The sequence below is a fragment of the Tribolium castaneum genome, chromosome 7 (assembly GCF_031307605.1).
Source record: "Tribolium castaneum strain GA2 chromosome 7, icTriCast1.1, whole genome shotgun sequence".
Classification (NCBI taxonomy): domain Eukaryota; kingdom Metazoa; phylum Arthropoda; class Insecta; order Coleoptera; family Tenebrionidae; genus Tribolium; species Tribolium castaneum.
Window position 1 is genome coordinate 17,987,900 of NC_087400.1, and position 16,401 is coordinate 18,004,300.

Genomic DNA, 16,401 nt, shown 5'->3' on the forward strand with positions numbered 1-16,401 from the left:
GTTGTAAATATTTTCATAGTCGATAATTCCACTGTTGTAACGTAATAGATAATGATTTAGTTCTAAATATTTCACTTATTTTTTTACATCAGCACTTAGTTGACAAAACGGCTCCGGTGATTTAAACAAATAGTAACCAGTTCAATGTCCATCAAATATTGTTAATTCTTTAACGATGAAATCAGGTATATAAAATATAAAATAAAATTCTAATCTGATATGAACGGTGGAACTTCGAATTGCTTCGTTTTGTTTAGAGCAATCTAATACAAATATCGTTTTTTTTATAATCTGTATAACTTAATATAGGTTCAGCTCGATCTTTTCCTTTAAATTCCCTATAAAAGTCAACATAAGCTTGATATGCTTTTAAATATTTATTCTTAGCAAATTGTAGTTTCCATGTTTCATATGGATAAACATTTGAATTCAACCATAAACTTCTTACATCACAATTATCAAATAGGGTAACATCAGACTTTGGATTATTTTATTTGAAAGCAAACTATAATAAATCTTGTTTTTTCCAATTGAGTACATGTTTTAACTCTCCAAATTTCGTTATTAGTTTGTCGAACTGATGGAAGTTCACGAATTTCCCATTTTCTAAAGGGTAACGATATAACACGATCTTTGTTGATCCCTTCTAATATAGTTAATTTAATTACATTATTTAAATAAACATGTTTTGCTTTTAATTCAATTTTAATTCAATATTGTTAATCTTAAGTGTCGCTTTTCTCATTCCAGTAGAAATGAAACAATTAGCATCGTTACGACGTCGTATTAATCGAATTTTTTGATGACTGTTAACTATCCGATAAAAATCAAATGGTAAATTTAAGCGATAAGATAAAGAGATTCTCAATGACACGTATTATCAGTTTCATTAAATGTCTTCAGTTGTTGACTTTCTTGAAAATTTCATCCAGCAAGAGTTAATGCTCTTACTTCATCTTTGCCACAACATAGAAAAGTTTTGATTGTAGATACTGTTCCTACTTCACGTACACTATCTAACTCAACATTATTCAATTCATAGCTTACATTCTCAAATAAATATGCCGCTGCATTATTAGTCAAGGTTACATTTCCACCGCCAGTTTCCGGTGCCGGATCTGGTATGAACTCACCGTCCACTTGTATAAATGATTCAAAGGGAGAAATCCAAATATCTCTCTGATTAATTATAATTTCGATTTCATCATTGTTATCGCAAGATCTTACTTGCGGACTATATGTATGTTCTTCCTCTTTACTTATGCTGTCGTCTATTTCCGGTGAACTGTAAACCTGAAGTTTGATGGCGGACATTATATCCTAACGATTTAAGAATCTGCACGCTCTGATGTGATAATGTCGACTGGCGACAAGATACTGACTGATAATTTGATGGATTGGATAATTTTTTATATTGATTTTGAAACACTAGACCCATGTTTATGCTTCTTTTCTCAGAGCCATAGAATAAGAGAGAGGTTCAGGACAAAAAGGAAAATCATCATGTTCATCGTGTATACTTTTATCATAATATAAGTCAACTTCTAAAATAAATTCTTTGTTATCATTAGTATTTAATTTTTGAGGCTCAGCGAAAATTTCATTAATATCATTTATTGATAACCAATGAAAATTTCCAATAGGTAACTTTTGACTTAAAGCTCAGCCATATAAATTGTTAGCATCAATATAAAAAAGATAATCTATAGGTGTTGCAGGATCATATGTTTTTGAATAATGTGTATTATTACATTCAGCATATCTATGTACCGCTTGAGTAATTCCTCCGCGTATTGATTTTTCGATAAACAAAAACATTTCACTATCGGTAAACAATTCAAGTTTAACTTTTGTGATTTTTAAAGCAGTTGCCCATGAAAGGCCTGGACTAGTATAGAAGGATGCAGCATCAAGTTGGTAATATTTCATTGTTAAGTCGCGAAAATTTTCGAAAACATCAGCTAATTGAATTACATCACATTTTAAATATAAATCGGAGTATTCTCCTAAAGTTTTAATTCCAAATTTTTCCCAAACATTCTGTGCATGAAAATAATCTTTATCTGAAATATGTTTATTTGTCATTCGATTGAAAAATTGTGGTTTTGTTGGTAATTGGGTATCTTCGAAGACAGATGAGGAAGTGATATAATCATACGGAAATACTCCTTTTTTCAATAATAATTGAAAAACATCATCTGTAACATTGGGGAAAAAAGCTTTCATAAGAGAAAACTGATTTGGCTTTAAAAAAGATACAAGTTTATCAAATGATGTAGGTAGAAAGCGAAAAGAATCTAAAAACGTAATTTTCATGTTACAATGTATTCCTGAAAATGAAATATAATTTTCATGATTGAATGGTTTATTTCAGTATTTGAAAAATTATTAATAAATTCTGTAAAAAAAAAGGTGAGCGTCATATCCAGACAAATTATGTAAAAAAACTGGCAACTTATTTGAAAATTGAATTTGTAAATTACAATTATTGCATATTGTAGAAATAAATTCACCAGTTAAATGGTTATGAATGTTATGATGTATAACTTTTTTATTATTATCTGTAAAGTTGCAACCACATAAATTACAATTATTAGTTGTTTCATGTAACTCTTTTTCTAATTCTGATAATGGTTTATTTAGTATTTTCTTTTGTTTTAACAATATTTTATTTACAAATTTGCAACTTTCTTTTAATTCTGAAATAAACCACTCCTCTATAAGTCTTAAAACTATCTAATTTACTATCAAAAGAACATAAGTCTGCATATATAACAAATGGTAAACGTAGCAATGATTTAAACTGTGAAAAATGTAAAAGACTTTCTGGAGAATTCGGTTCAGGTAAGCGTGTTTTAACTGCAGGAAATGTTGAACAATCCCGTTTATGTCTATCAATTTTATCTTTTGATTTCGAAGGAATATGTTGTAAACAACGATCACAACAAAATATTTGATGCTCATTTTTACTTATGCTGCTTCCACATGCTTTTGAAAGATTAGTAATTAAGCAATAATGACCATTAGTGTTAATATTATTTTTAGTTAAATATAATAAATTTATATGTTTTTCTTTTACATTTTTTGTATGATAAATAGAACCGTCAATTTGTCGAGTTTTTCCGTTGAATTTAAATACATTAATAGAAATAGTAGGATTCTGTTTTTCAAATTTGGAAATATCTTTTATTTTAACAGGCATTTCAATATTTATTAAGTTTAAAATTTCATGAACATTACTAGGATAAGATTCAACTCTCTCATATTTAGAGTGATTAACAGGAAAAAGTGCAGCCAAGATAGAATAAACAAAACAATAATTATCCTTATTAAAAATATTAATAAAACAAGAACCTTTTCCTTTCAGCTCAATAGGAAGAGGAATGTATGTTCCCCCAGAGTCACTAGAATGAGAGGTGGTATCTTCTTCTTCATTTTGCGATATATTAAATATCGATAATTTGTTTATGGAAATTTTCAATACTTTCTCAAGCTTCACCAGACTTATTTTCAGTGAAATCATCCATCTGTAAATTTCATAAAAATTAACAAAAAAATAGATGTTATTACTTATATTTTACCTGATTTAATAGAGCATCAAATAAATTTTCTAAAATTGAAGGAATTTCTTCAGAGTGAAAGACTGATTGATTCTGGGTGTTAAAACTTCGAAAGGCATGTTCTTTAGTTACTTTAAATTGATAAATACAATTTAATATAATGTTAATCTTAAAAGCTCCTAATTTTCGTAAAATTTTTTCAAATTTGATAATTAGAATTTTCTTGCAATGTTCAAAAAAATATTTCGGTTCTATGTAATAATTATTGCTGATTAAATAAGTTCGTAGCCGATTATTAAAAGCTGATGAAATCTAAAAATATAAATTAATTAAATTAGTTTCATAATTTAAAAAAAATATGCTTACTTTAACAAAGGAAATTTTCTGACGTATATCTTGTTGTAAACCTTTTCCATATTTTGTTGAAGAGGATATTTTTTCTTGAAAATGCGTGAATAAAGTTTTTACTCTTGAAATGTAGTATTCATATTTTTTTTTCTCTCCTAAACTTATTGCTTGTTGTTGATTATTTTCTAAAATTTTTTCCTTGTTTCTAATAGAATTTTTAAAGGTTTTATAATCATAATCGGAAATAGCGTTTTGCAAAAAAAATTTATATTTTTTTGGACATCGTAGAATTTCAATAAATTTCTCTAAGTTTATAGATGATAATGCGAAAGTCGACGTCGAAGAAGAAGCTGATGTTGATGGTGATGGAGGTGGTGGTGATGATGATGATGATAATGTTGTTAACGGGGAAGCAGACATAATTATGTGATCTTTTTAAACTCGACAATATTAGCCCAGTTCACCTGTCCCGTATTTTTTTCCCTAAGTAAATTATTACGGAACCTTTTCCACTTAACAGATATTTTATGGCTCTGTTATTTAAAGTTGATACAATTCTTTGAGGAACAAAGAAGTTATTCTTATTAATTTCGCATATAATGCCTCATCCTGTTTTTGTTTTCAATCTTATGAGATTTCTTATTTTATATTCTTTCTTCTGAATTAGAGAATCTATTTTAATAAGTGGAGGCAATTCACATGCACCTCGTTGATTTAATTGTAATAAAATTTCATCTGGACCAACTTCATTGTTTTCACTGCCTGAAGGGTCTTCAAGATTTGTTGAAGCTGAGGGTTCATCAACAATTAGAGATTCTGGGTCATAATTATTTACATAATAATTTGGAAGATTATTTTCCATTTCTATTATAAAAAATACATTTAAGTAAATAATAAAATTTCAAAAACTCACTTACTTATTTCTATTGTAAAGAAGAATTTGAAAAAATGGTATCACTCACTTATTTACCGAATAACTCATGGAAGCCAACTGAATCAAATGATAACATCCACTTCTTAAATATCTTTTCTGAATAAGAAGACAAGTCTGAACACGTTAATAAACATATCTTATCGTAATAAAACAAGTTAGAACAAGTTAAACCTACGTAATTCCATTTGTGGTTAACCACAAAATCTTATCTTATCTAAGAACATCCTGTTTTTATGGTAAACAACAAATTCCTAACTTATCTTAATAAGACAAGTTAGAACAAGTTAATATACGAGTAATAATAATAATAATAATAATAATAATAATAATAATAATAATAATAATAATAATAATAATAATAATAATAATAATAATAATAATAATAATAATAATAATATAATAATAATAATAATAATAATAATAATAATAATAATAATAATAATAATAATAATAATAAACAAAAAAACTATATACTTCCACTTTTTTTCATAAAATCATATTATATCTGAGAATTTCCTGTTTTATTATAAAAAAACAAATTTTGCTTTTGTTTTTGTTTCTGTTTGTTTGTTTTCAAGTTAGGAAGAAGATTAAACCACATTTAGTTTATTGATATATCGTATCTAATAATATATATATATAAGGTAAAAACAAAATTTTGCAATTTTGCAAACAAAAACAAAATTTTGTTTGTTATTTTGCATCACGCAAACGGAAATTCTTGTTTTTCTTTGATAAATGTGTTATAGAGGGGATTCATTCCTATATATGCGATCCACTTTAAACAATGATTAGTTTTACATGTTCAAGATTCCATCATCAAAATGAATTTGATATTCATGGGTAACAATGATCTTTCTCTCGGTAAGTTAAAATGTATGTTTATTTTATTACATACAATTAATTATATATATATTTTTTTTAATTTTCAGATGAAACACTCATCATAAAAAATATAATTGAAGATGTAATTATACCGTTAGATCTACAACATCATTTAACATTTGCCTTCATCAATGTAGGAGATCCGCCACTAGACGATCAAGAACACTATATGAAAATAGTACATTTTTTAAATTATACGTTTAAAGTAAGATTAGATATAATATGTAATAGAACGATACTTCATCTTGATATATGGAAAGTATCATGTTAATTTTAAAAATATCAGTTATCTGTATTGTGTTGTATTATTGTATGTATCTAAAAATCAAATAAAACACTTGTAATAAAATTATAGTTTTATTTCAATTTACAAGTTTTTCTACAAGTTGATGAAGTGTTAGCAAACAAAGGTTTTTTAATACATAATGCACACCAAAATAAATCATCCTTAACATAATTTCTAAAATCAATTGTTTTTATTATAGTATGTTCATAACATTGTTTAAACGAAAAAATACATGAATCTTGTACATTTTTATATAAATTCTTATAAAACTTATAACAGTCTATGCAATAACGAAACTTTTTGTTTACACTTTTAAATTTATAATAATTACCTTTTAAACACATTGTTGATGCAGCAAAAAAAGGTAAATACAAATCGTAAACTGTAACTTCAAACATGATATGCAAAAACAAATTATCATCATCAATATATTTATCGTATTTATTTATAATTCATCAATTTTCTGTTATTATCTTGTAGATTTCAAGACCTTCGATGAAATCTTCATCTGAACCAGGATTTTTTGCATAATATGGTTTCTTGTTCTCAAAAATTTCCTGCCATTATCGTTGGTAATGCGATTAAGAATTCATGAAAAATTTTCGTTGGTACCATCGCATGTAAATATTTCAAAACTTGATATAACTTCTCTCGATTATTCTAACAATTTTCTATAATACATTTCTGACATAGAAGTTCTAGTCGATTTTGTTTCATATTAACGCAGTCACTTTAAGATTAACACCTAAATTCGATCAGACTGTTTTTATAGTTGAAATTTATCAAAAAATGTATCTATTTATATTTGTGGTTAATTAACCTTAAGAAAATTGATAATTCAATTCTTTACATCTGTTTATCTACGTTTGCGGTTAACTAATCTTATCAAAATTACTCATTTTCATCCTCATCGTTTGCTTCCTCATATTTTGTATTAAAATGAATAAGTGAAGAGATTAAATTCTTTAATTGTAATAAGATTGGTTCGTTAGGACAATTAATTCCAAAAATTAATAAATCCTTTTTGCCAGCTCTAATTAAAGTATTAGCAAATTCATCATACTCATAGTAATTTTTTTTAGTAAAAAAATATATTTTTCCGTTTGTAAAACGAATTGCTCCTGTAATTTTATTAGGTATACCATTAAAATCTTTTGATATAAGTCCTAAATTTGATCTATAATTATGATGAGTGTTTATTGTTACATATTTATCATCAGAAAAAAGATATAATTGTCCATCATAATTGTTAACCATTGCTCTGATAGGTACATTTAATTTAAATTCTTGTGAAATTTTTTTAGGATATCCATATTTAAGACTCCAATTTGGCAAAGAAACAATATAAACCATATCATTTACAATTAATAAAATTTCATCGGAGGAAGGTCGTCTAGCAATAGCAGTAAATTTAGTAAAATTTTTAGGTAAAATGTTAGCCAAGTTATAATTTTCATTGGTTGACCGTAATCTATTATCCAAAACCATTCATTATAAATAATATATAAATGACTTTGAATAATTAAAAAATGATTAAATTTTTTTAGCGAACATAAATCAGGAATTAAAGATATTTTATTTATTTGTATTTTTGTTGTTGTTGATGGTGTTGTTGTTGTTGATGTTATTGTTGTTGTTGTTGTTGATGATGATAATGATGTTGTTAGATTTTTTGTTGAATATGTGGTACTCGAATTGTGAATCACTTTTGGGTCAGTTAAAATTGGGTAACCATATAAACTTGTTACACCGCATATATCATCAACATGAAGATCTAAAGTATTAAGAGATTTACCTAATTTATAATAAGGAAACATTATAGCATCTTTATTTGTACTGTGAGAAAGTCCTAATGTAGGACCTATTTCATGTAATAAAACTACTAATAAATTAACTGAATCATTTTGTTTTGAAAAATTATCTTCATCGTGTATTTTGTAGGACCAATTTTCACTTAAGTCTAAATGTATTTCCGTAAAATTAGTTACACCATCGGGAAAATATGCGTGAGCTAACACATTACCTTTTCCATCAAAATTTGCAAAACATTTTTGAATATTATTCATTATATAAAATGTATGCTGAGTCGATGTAAATACGATAAATATATTAGCATTTTCAGGTTGACGAGTTTCAAAAAATTTTAAACTAGTATGTTTTTGCCAAATCTCAAATGCCCTTACAGCTACTTTGCGTTGAAAACGATTATTTGTATATATCATCCAATTTAATTAGGTTTTATTCCACTTTGTTAAATGCAATGTATATTCAGAAAATACATCTTTCATTCCACATCTCGGCTGTTTTATGAAATTGAGTGTTTCGTTGTTAATTCGCGTCATGTTTTCAGATGTATTATCTAAGCAAAATAGGAATATTTTTTTAAAATACTTAATCTTCTCTCCCTTCAAAAAATATATTTAATGAAACAGCCAATCAAAACACAATTAGTAGTAGTGAAAATGGAGGGTTTCTGAAACCTCCCCCCACCACTAACTATGAAATTGACGTCGCGTGTGACGTCACAGTAGTCACGTTTATGGTGAAGGAATTTAGATTTTCAAAATGGCGGAGATTTCAAATATTGGCGGCAAATTCAAAAATCCAAAATCGCGGAAATTTAAAAATCTGTACTCAAAATTTAAAAATTACAAAAATGTAAAAATAGGAGGCAGGAAAAATAAGGGACAAGAAATTTACAAATTTAAACTAGTTTCATTTATAAAGTTTATTTTTACAAGAACATAAGTTTATATAACAGAAAAGTATATAAAACTACATCATACATTATTACGATTACAAACATCATAATTCCTACTAGTAAAACGGTGTATCAAAGAATATAAAATTACATTAGATATTATTATACCTAATAACACTGTAACTCCTACTATTACACAAATTAAAAAAAAGGTAAAATTTTGATTATTTATTAAATTATTAGCATTAATTATGTTTTCAATTGTATTAAATCTTTTAAAAAAGTCATCATAATGTGATAATTTATTTTTGGTTACTATAGAAGATGCAGATAAATTTTTATATTGTTGAGAACTTAACATGATATCGATTTTATCACTTTTAAGTAAGTATTTCCAATCCGTGTTATGATAGTGTCTGTTTTTAAAAACCAGCCGTAATTTGTAAGGAATTACAAAAGATGCCAGAAATTCCGTTTTCACTGTTTGGTTCACCACATTCGTTTCATTATTGTTGAGTAGGTGGTCGCTTGGGATTTTCATTTCATACACATGTTTGACAAAGTTTGATTTTGATGAAGTTCATACCAATTTGCAGGCCATGTAGAATTTAATTTATTGAAACAAATGTATGATTCGACGATGTCCTTGGTTGGAGGATGGTAATAAAAGCTACTACTTGTATTCTTGGTTGCTTATTCGCAAACGGGCGGAGGGTGTGCGTCGGCCATCTATTGGCGGAAAGTTTAAAACAAAAAATAAAAAAATAAATAAAATAGAGGCCAGCGCCATCTTTGATTGACGGCAGCGCCAGCTAGCGAGAAGCTTGCAGACCGTGGCGCCATCTAACGTGAGAATTTAGGCGGAATTTGTGACGACATCGGCGCTTATATCTTACTACCCGACTAAGAACCACAAATCCCTCATCATCATCATCATCACCATCTTCTCTATTGTCAAAGAAGAAAAAGAAGAACAAAAGAAGTTTAGAGCCGGTCGTTGATGATAAAGTTAGTGAAAGTGTTGAAACAGTGTATCAAAAAAAGAAGAAAAAAGAAGTGAATTAGACTCAACAGGTATAAAAAATGATAAAATTAGCAAAGCAAAATTTTAGTGTGAAAGAACAAATTGTAAATGAACTTTTTTCTAACGCTCGTCGCAACTTTAAAAGAAGACATACTATTATTAATCATTTAAATGATCTCTGGCAAGCTGATATAGCTGATTTTCAAAAGTTTTCAAAACAAAACAAAGGATATAAATAAATTGTTATCAATTGTTTTTCTAAATTTGTTTGGCTAAAACTCTTAAAAATAAAATCAGCTCCGGAAGTGACAAATGCAATGAAATCCATTTTATTAGAAAATAAAAAACAACAATTAACTCCAGAAAATTTGCAAACGGATGCTGGAACTGAATTTTTTAATTCAAATTTTAAAAAACTAATGCAACAATTTAAAATTAACCACTATCGTACATTTAGCATTAAAAAAGCTGCAATAGCTGAACGCGTAATTCGTACAATTAAAACAAAAATATTCAAATTATGTATATTATTAGGAACATATAAATGGATTAATAAAATTGAAAAAATTGCTAAATTACTTGTTCTAACTTGTTTTATTAGATAAGAATGTTTATTAACGTGTTCAGATTTGTCTTCTTATTAAGAAAAGATATTTAAGAAGTGGATGTTATCATTTGATTCAGTTGGCTTCCATTGACTTATATTATGATAAAAGTATACACTATGAACATGATGATTTTCCTTTTTGTCCTGAACCACGAAATTCAAAGTTAATGTGTACGTTATATGATAAACAAAATTACGTTATACATTATAAAAATTTCTTACAGTGTATAAAATATGGTTTACAAATTAAAAAAATTCATCGAGTTTTAACATTTGACCAAGACGCATGGTTAAAACCTTATATTGAATTTAATACAAAATTGCGTGTGGATGCTAAAAATGAATTCGAGAAAGGATTTTTTAAACTTTTAATAAATTCTATCTTTGGAAAACATTAGAATCAGACCGGAAAAAACGTAAAATTGTATTAGTAAAAAATTGGAAACAAGCCAGAAAATACATTCTAAAACCAGAATTTAAAAACGTTAAAATATTAAATAAGAATTTAGTAGGCATCGAATTAAATAAAACCGAAATCAAAATGAAAAGGCCAATCTACGTAGGATTTACTGTTTTAGAATTATCAAAAATTATTATGTACGATTTTCATTATGATTTTATTAATAAGCAAATAAAAAATTATTTTCGATCAAAATTATTATATATGGATACTGATAGTTTTATTTATAAAATGACATGTAAAAAAGAAAATTATTCGCTTTATGATCTTCGCTTTATGATCTAATACGAGATTTTGCAAATTCAAAATTTGATACTAGTGATTATGATGTAAATAATATTTGGAATATTCCTCTTGTAAATAAAAAAATTCCAGGATTGATGAAAGATGAATTGAATGGTAAAATTCTTACAGAGTTTATTACTCTAAGACCAAAAGTTTATGATTATAAAGTGAATGGAGAAGTAAAAGAGCCTATAAATAAGGGAATTAAAAAAAGTGCAGTCATTATAGAAAATGACGAACCAAAAAATAAACAACAAAAATTATGCAATAGTGTTGATTTTGTAGATAATGTTGATAATGATAGTTATAGGATTACTAATACTAGAAAAATAAAATTTAACGATATATATAAATGTTTATTTAATAATACAGTACGTTATGTTAATTTTAATAGTATAAGATCAATTAATCTGTAAATATTAATAAGTTAGGATTAAATGCATTAGATAATAAGAGATATATTTTAGATGATCTAATTAGTATTCACGCTTGGGGGCATTATTCAATTCCCTAATCCCTTCTAAGTTTTTGTAAAATTTAATATTTTTTTTTCAAATATTTTTTCCAAATATTAATAAAATATTTGTTTGTTCTATTTCCTGTTTTATTTTTTATCGAACCTAGTACGTATTTACTTAGATAAACATTAGCGTTGTAAACAATTCCCCACTCGAACCCTCTATCTATACCAAACAGTGTAAGAGTCAACTTGCTGTTTTTCAACTGTATCAGTGTCTTATTGAGTTAAAAGGTACTATTTTTAAAAACCAAAAAAAAAATGGAAAGAGTACGTAAACCTTCAATATACAATACTTCCGGTAAGTTTCATCATTTTTTAATAGTTTAGTTGGAAATTATTTTTTTTGTGTTTTTTAATTTAGATGAAATTGTCGTATGTCCATACGAACCCAAACATAAAGCTATGGTTTCGGCTTGAGCGGCACATATGGAAGTGAGATCAAGCCGAAAAAAGAAAAAAGGAAGACCAAGCAAAGCAGAGCGTAGATCACCCCTCTCAACTTTCGGTTTGACAAAAAAAAATTACTCCTTATTCCTGTTCTCCTACTAATACAATTTAGCATAGTAGGAGGTAGTTAGATAAACACTAGAGCGATTTTTTCTGTTCTCCTAATAATCCATTTAAAATTGCTTAACTCAGTACAGCATGTATTGTATACTTCAGTGTTCTTCAACCTTTGCCATCCGGCGGAACCCTTTGTCGAGATATTTTTTTTTATGGAACCCTTCATTTAGTAATACACCCAGATGAGATTTTAGGGACAGCTGCGTTGACTTGTTACGAACAAGGTGAGCCCGTGCTTTGGTAATAAAAACTCTAAATAAGATTTAAATTTGCATTTATTTAAACAAACTTTAAACAAAAAGATAAATATTCCAAATAAAATAATATATAAAATAAAAAATAAAAATTAATGACTTTTTTGCGCTTGCTTATTATTGCACAAATTATCAATATCGGGATGGATCGTTGTTAATTGGAGACGCATATCATCCTCAGCGTCAAGTCTATTTCTGTACTTGGTTTTTGTTGCGACGTAAACAGAAAACGATTTCTCACAAAGGTAGGTTGTCACGAAAGGCATCAATTCTTTTACGGCACGTTTGGAAATTTCTGGAAATTCGTCCATTAATTTTATCCAAAATGGGCCAATGCCATCCGGTACAAAAGTAGACTTTAATGTTGTATCAGTGCGTATATCTATCAGTTGCTCCCTTTCTTTAATTGGGAGGGTATCCACATTACCACACTCATTAAACGGATTTTCGACCCAACTAATATTGTTGCACGTAGGAGGAAAATATTCCAAAAAAGTGTTTTTCAAGCCATTTAAATGTTCCAAAATATTGCTTTTTAAATTCGGGTCTAATGCAGTATTACTGGTTTCCAAAAAATCGTTTAAATTAGCAAAACATTCCGTATTATTTTTGGTGATACATTCCTCCCAAAGCTTGAGTTTAGATTTTATCGAGTTTATTCTGCTATTGACCTTAAAAATTGTAGAATTTGGTCCCTGAAGTGAAAGATTAACTTCGTTCAGGTATGAAAATATATCTGCAATGTAGGCCAGATTTTGAAGCCAACTAGTATCATTAAGTTTTCCAGCAAATTCACGTTCATTAAAAAAGATTCGAATTTCATCACGCAATTCCCAAAATCGCGTTAGGACCTTTCCCCTCGATAACCATCTTACTTCGGTATGAAGAAGGAGATTTTTATGTAAGCTTCCCAAATCATCGCACAATAGGGCAAATACCCTGGCATTTAGAGGTCTGGATTTGATGAAATTAATCATCTTAACGGCGTCATTGAGTACTTCGTGCAAAGCATTTGGTATCCGTTTGACAGCGAGAGCATGACGATGAAGGCAGCAATGGCTAGCTTTGATGTCTGGAACCAGCTTTTTTATACGTGCTATTACGCCCTTTATAACACCCACCATAGCTTTGGCTCCATCAGTGCATATGTGATAGCATAAATTCCAAGGAATTGAATGTTTTTCAAAATAAGCATTAAGTAAATTAAATATTTCTTCACCTGTTGTTTGAGTTGGCAGAGCCTTGCAAAAAAGCATATCTTCCTCAAAAGAAGATTCGTGTATGTATCTCACAAATACTAATAAAATTGCTAATCCAGCTACATCTGTGGACTCATCCATTTGCAAAGTAAATCCACATTTAGCATTTTTCAAACGATTTACTAGTACCGCTTCGCAGAAATATGACATATCTTCAATTCGTCGTGAAATCGTCGTGTCAGACAATGGGACGAGATCGACTTTGCTTGCAAATTTTTCGCCGAATACGCATGTAGTTAAGTCTTTCGTACAAGGTTTAATTAATTTTTCAGCAATAGTATAAGCTTCGCCTTGTTTAGCTATGCGCAAGCTAACTAAATAAGATGCTTTTAGTAGATTTTTATTATCATCACGAACATATCTTTCAAAGGTATGCTTTTTCTGATTTAGTTCATTACATTTTCTTTTAAAATATTCGCTTTTACCTTTTAAAGTCGGATGTTTAGTGTCCAAATGTCGCTTCAGCTTTGCAGGATTTAAACTGCTGTTGTTCACTACTTGCTCACATATTACGCAAAGTCCATTTGGCTCATCTTTATCACCAGTCCAAGTAAATCCGAAGTTCAAGTAATCTTCATCATATTTTCGTTTTTTTCGACTTGTTGTTCCCGCTTTATTTTCTTCTCCAATAATATCTGTCGAGTCTAATGTTGGCGGAAGACAGTTGGAATTTTCAAGATAGCAAGAGGATTGTTCTTGGGATTGTGATTCCAATTTGCCACTTTTGAGCCAATTCAGCATCATATTTCTGAACGATTCTAGGTTAGGATCAAACAAAATACAATTTATTTTAAAACTGTAAGTTAACTTACCTTTGCTTGTCTAAACCTAAAACAACAACAAAACTACGACCACAAGTACAGTTACATATTTTTGAAAATTAAGGTTAAGTGCAGTGTAAGTCAACTATGCGAATGGATAACATGTTTCAACATGAAACTCCGATTGACGCATGTGCATTCTGAAGAGCGGCGCGGCCGACGTCTCTCGAATTGAAGCAATGACTCGCGGAACCCCGAAAGCCTTTGGGTGGAACCCTAGGGTTCCGCGGAACACAGGTTGAAGAACACTGGTATACTTCATGTATTCAAAATTGCACATTTCAAAAATCATATATTCAAAATTTCACAACCCCAAAAGCCAAAATTTCACAACCCCAAAAAGCTACTACTTGTATTCTTGGTTGCATATTCGCAAACGGGCGGGAGTGTGCGTCGGCCATCTATTGGCGGGAAGTGTAAAAAAAATAAATAAAATGGAGGCCAGCGCCATCTTTGATCGACGGCGGCGCTGACGGCAGCGCCATCTAGCGAGTAGTTTGCAGACCGTGGCGCCATCTAACGTGAGAATTTAGGCGGAATTTGTGACGACATCGGCGCTTATATCCTATTGTTATCGATATTATTTAGGTAAAAGGAAGCGTTAAAGAAGATTTTCTAAGAGAATTTTTCGATCCAAAGGACTTTTACCCTAGGATCACCAATTTGGAGGAAGCAAACCCTTGTCCAAAACTGCAACCACAACTTCCGTTATGTATGCATCATTACTTGAAAAATAAAATATGTATCTGCAGTCTTAATAATGTACAATTTATTTAGAATTATGTATTTCAAAAGTTACTTACCGAAATAAACGTTTTTCACGTTTGAAGTTTTAATCTCGTTTCCTTCTCCTACTTCATTTAACCTGAACTCTCCACTTTGGTTAAGATTATAAAAAATGTTGTTTCCGGTCGCATTTGGTTTACGACCAGCCAGGAAATAAGTAAGGAAATAAGTCATGGAAATAGGTAAGTATTTTTTTTCTCAATCTTGCTTTTTAAACATTTTTTTCTTTATAAGAGTTTTTTCTTAATTTTTTTTATTCATTTATGTAAACAACGAGTTATTAACGTCCTTTGACGTGTACTACCAAACAACCTGCAGCACGTCCCAACGATCACACTAATTTGTAAAGGACCACCTAACATACCCTCAGATTTCCATATAAAGACCTATGGTCCATACACAATTGGATACAAATTTGAGACTAATGTGTTAAACGTGTGGTTCTACCAATAAATAATGAATCATCAACCTGCTTTTTGTTAACCTTTTTCATTCTTTTAATTAAATATGTACAATATAAGGTAAGATAATTCAGTTGCATGTGAGTTTTCAGTCAAACAACATGTGTTCTTATTCTTTATCTTTTGATTTCAACATCGATTGTTACTGCTGATAACATGAATAATAATAGTGCAAGTGATGAATAGTTGTCAACTTTTTATCTAAATGTGGGTATTTGAAACCTTTAAATAACAACACCAATTCTAGCAATACCATCACATATAAAGAAAATTATAATGAAGCCTTACTTAATTTTCAAGAGTTTTACAATCTACTTGCAACAGGTGAAATTAATCAAAAAACTCTGAAATTAATGAAACAATCACGTTGTGGATTACCTTATGCTGTTCGATGGACCTGGAAACGTTCTTGCTCATGCAGATTTCCCTAATGATATAAACGTTACAGAAATTCATATCGATAATGCAGAAAGTTAGTCTTATTCAACAACTGTAGATGCATCATATTCGGATTCACCTAGTTTATTAAATGTTATAATTCATGAATTAGGACATACGTTAGGATTAGAAAACTCTTCTGTTAATACATCAATATTGTATTCATTTTATTTAAATTCAAGGTCTAAATTAGATCAAGATGATATTT

At 28.9% G+C, this 16,401-nt stretch overlaps 1 protein-coding gene and 4 long non-coding RNA genes across 6 annotated transcripts in view; 3 read left to right on the forward strand and 2 right to left on the reverse strand.

Annotated features, from left to right (window-relative positions):
- The window catches only part of LOC107398920 (uncharacterized), a 302,351-nt gene that overhangs the window by 75,111 nt on the left and 210,839 nt on the right, over positions 1-16,401 (forward strand). The gene's annotated exons all lie outside the window — the stretch shown is intronic.
- Positions 1,349-4,480, reverse strand: LOC103315124 (uncharacterized). Its single transcript, XR_511816.3, has 3 exons — positions 3,927-4,480; positions 3,582-3,872; positions 1,349-3,527 (listed from the first exon to the last, which is right to left on the reverse strand). It is a non-coding gene; the product is annotated as an uncharacterized LOC103315124 (long non-coding RNA).
- LOC135266746 (uncharacterized) lies at positions 5,418-6,076 on the forward strand. The gene is made up of 2 exons (XR_010334910.1): positions 5,418-5,706; positions 5,775-6,076. It is a non-coding gene; the product is annotated as an uncharacterized LOC135266746 (long non-coding RNA).
- LOC135266740 (uncharacterized) lies at positions 11,034-12,442 on the forward strand. Its single transcript, XR_010334909.1, has 2 exons — positions 11,034-11,908; positions 11,972-12,442. It is a non-coding gene; the product is annotated as an uncharacterized LOC135266740 (long non-coding RNA).
- On the reverse strand, positions 12,432-14,976 carry LOC135266739 (uncharacterized). The gene is made up of 2 exons (XR_010334907.1): positions 14,500-14,976; positions 12,432-14,445 (listed from the first exon to the last, which is right to left on the reverse strand). It is a non-coding gene; the product is annotated as an uncharacterized LOC135266739 (long non-coding RNA).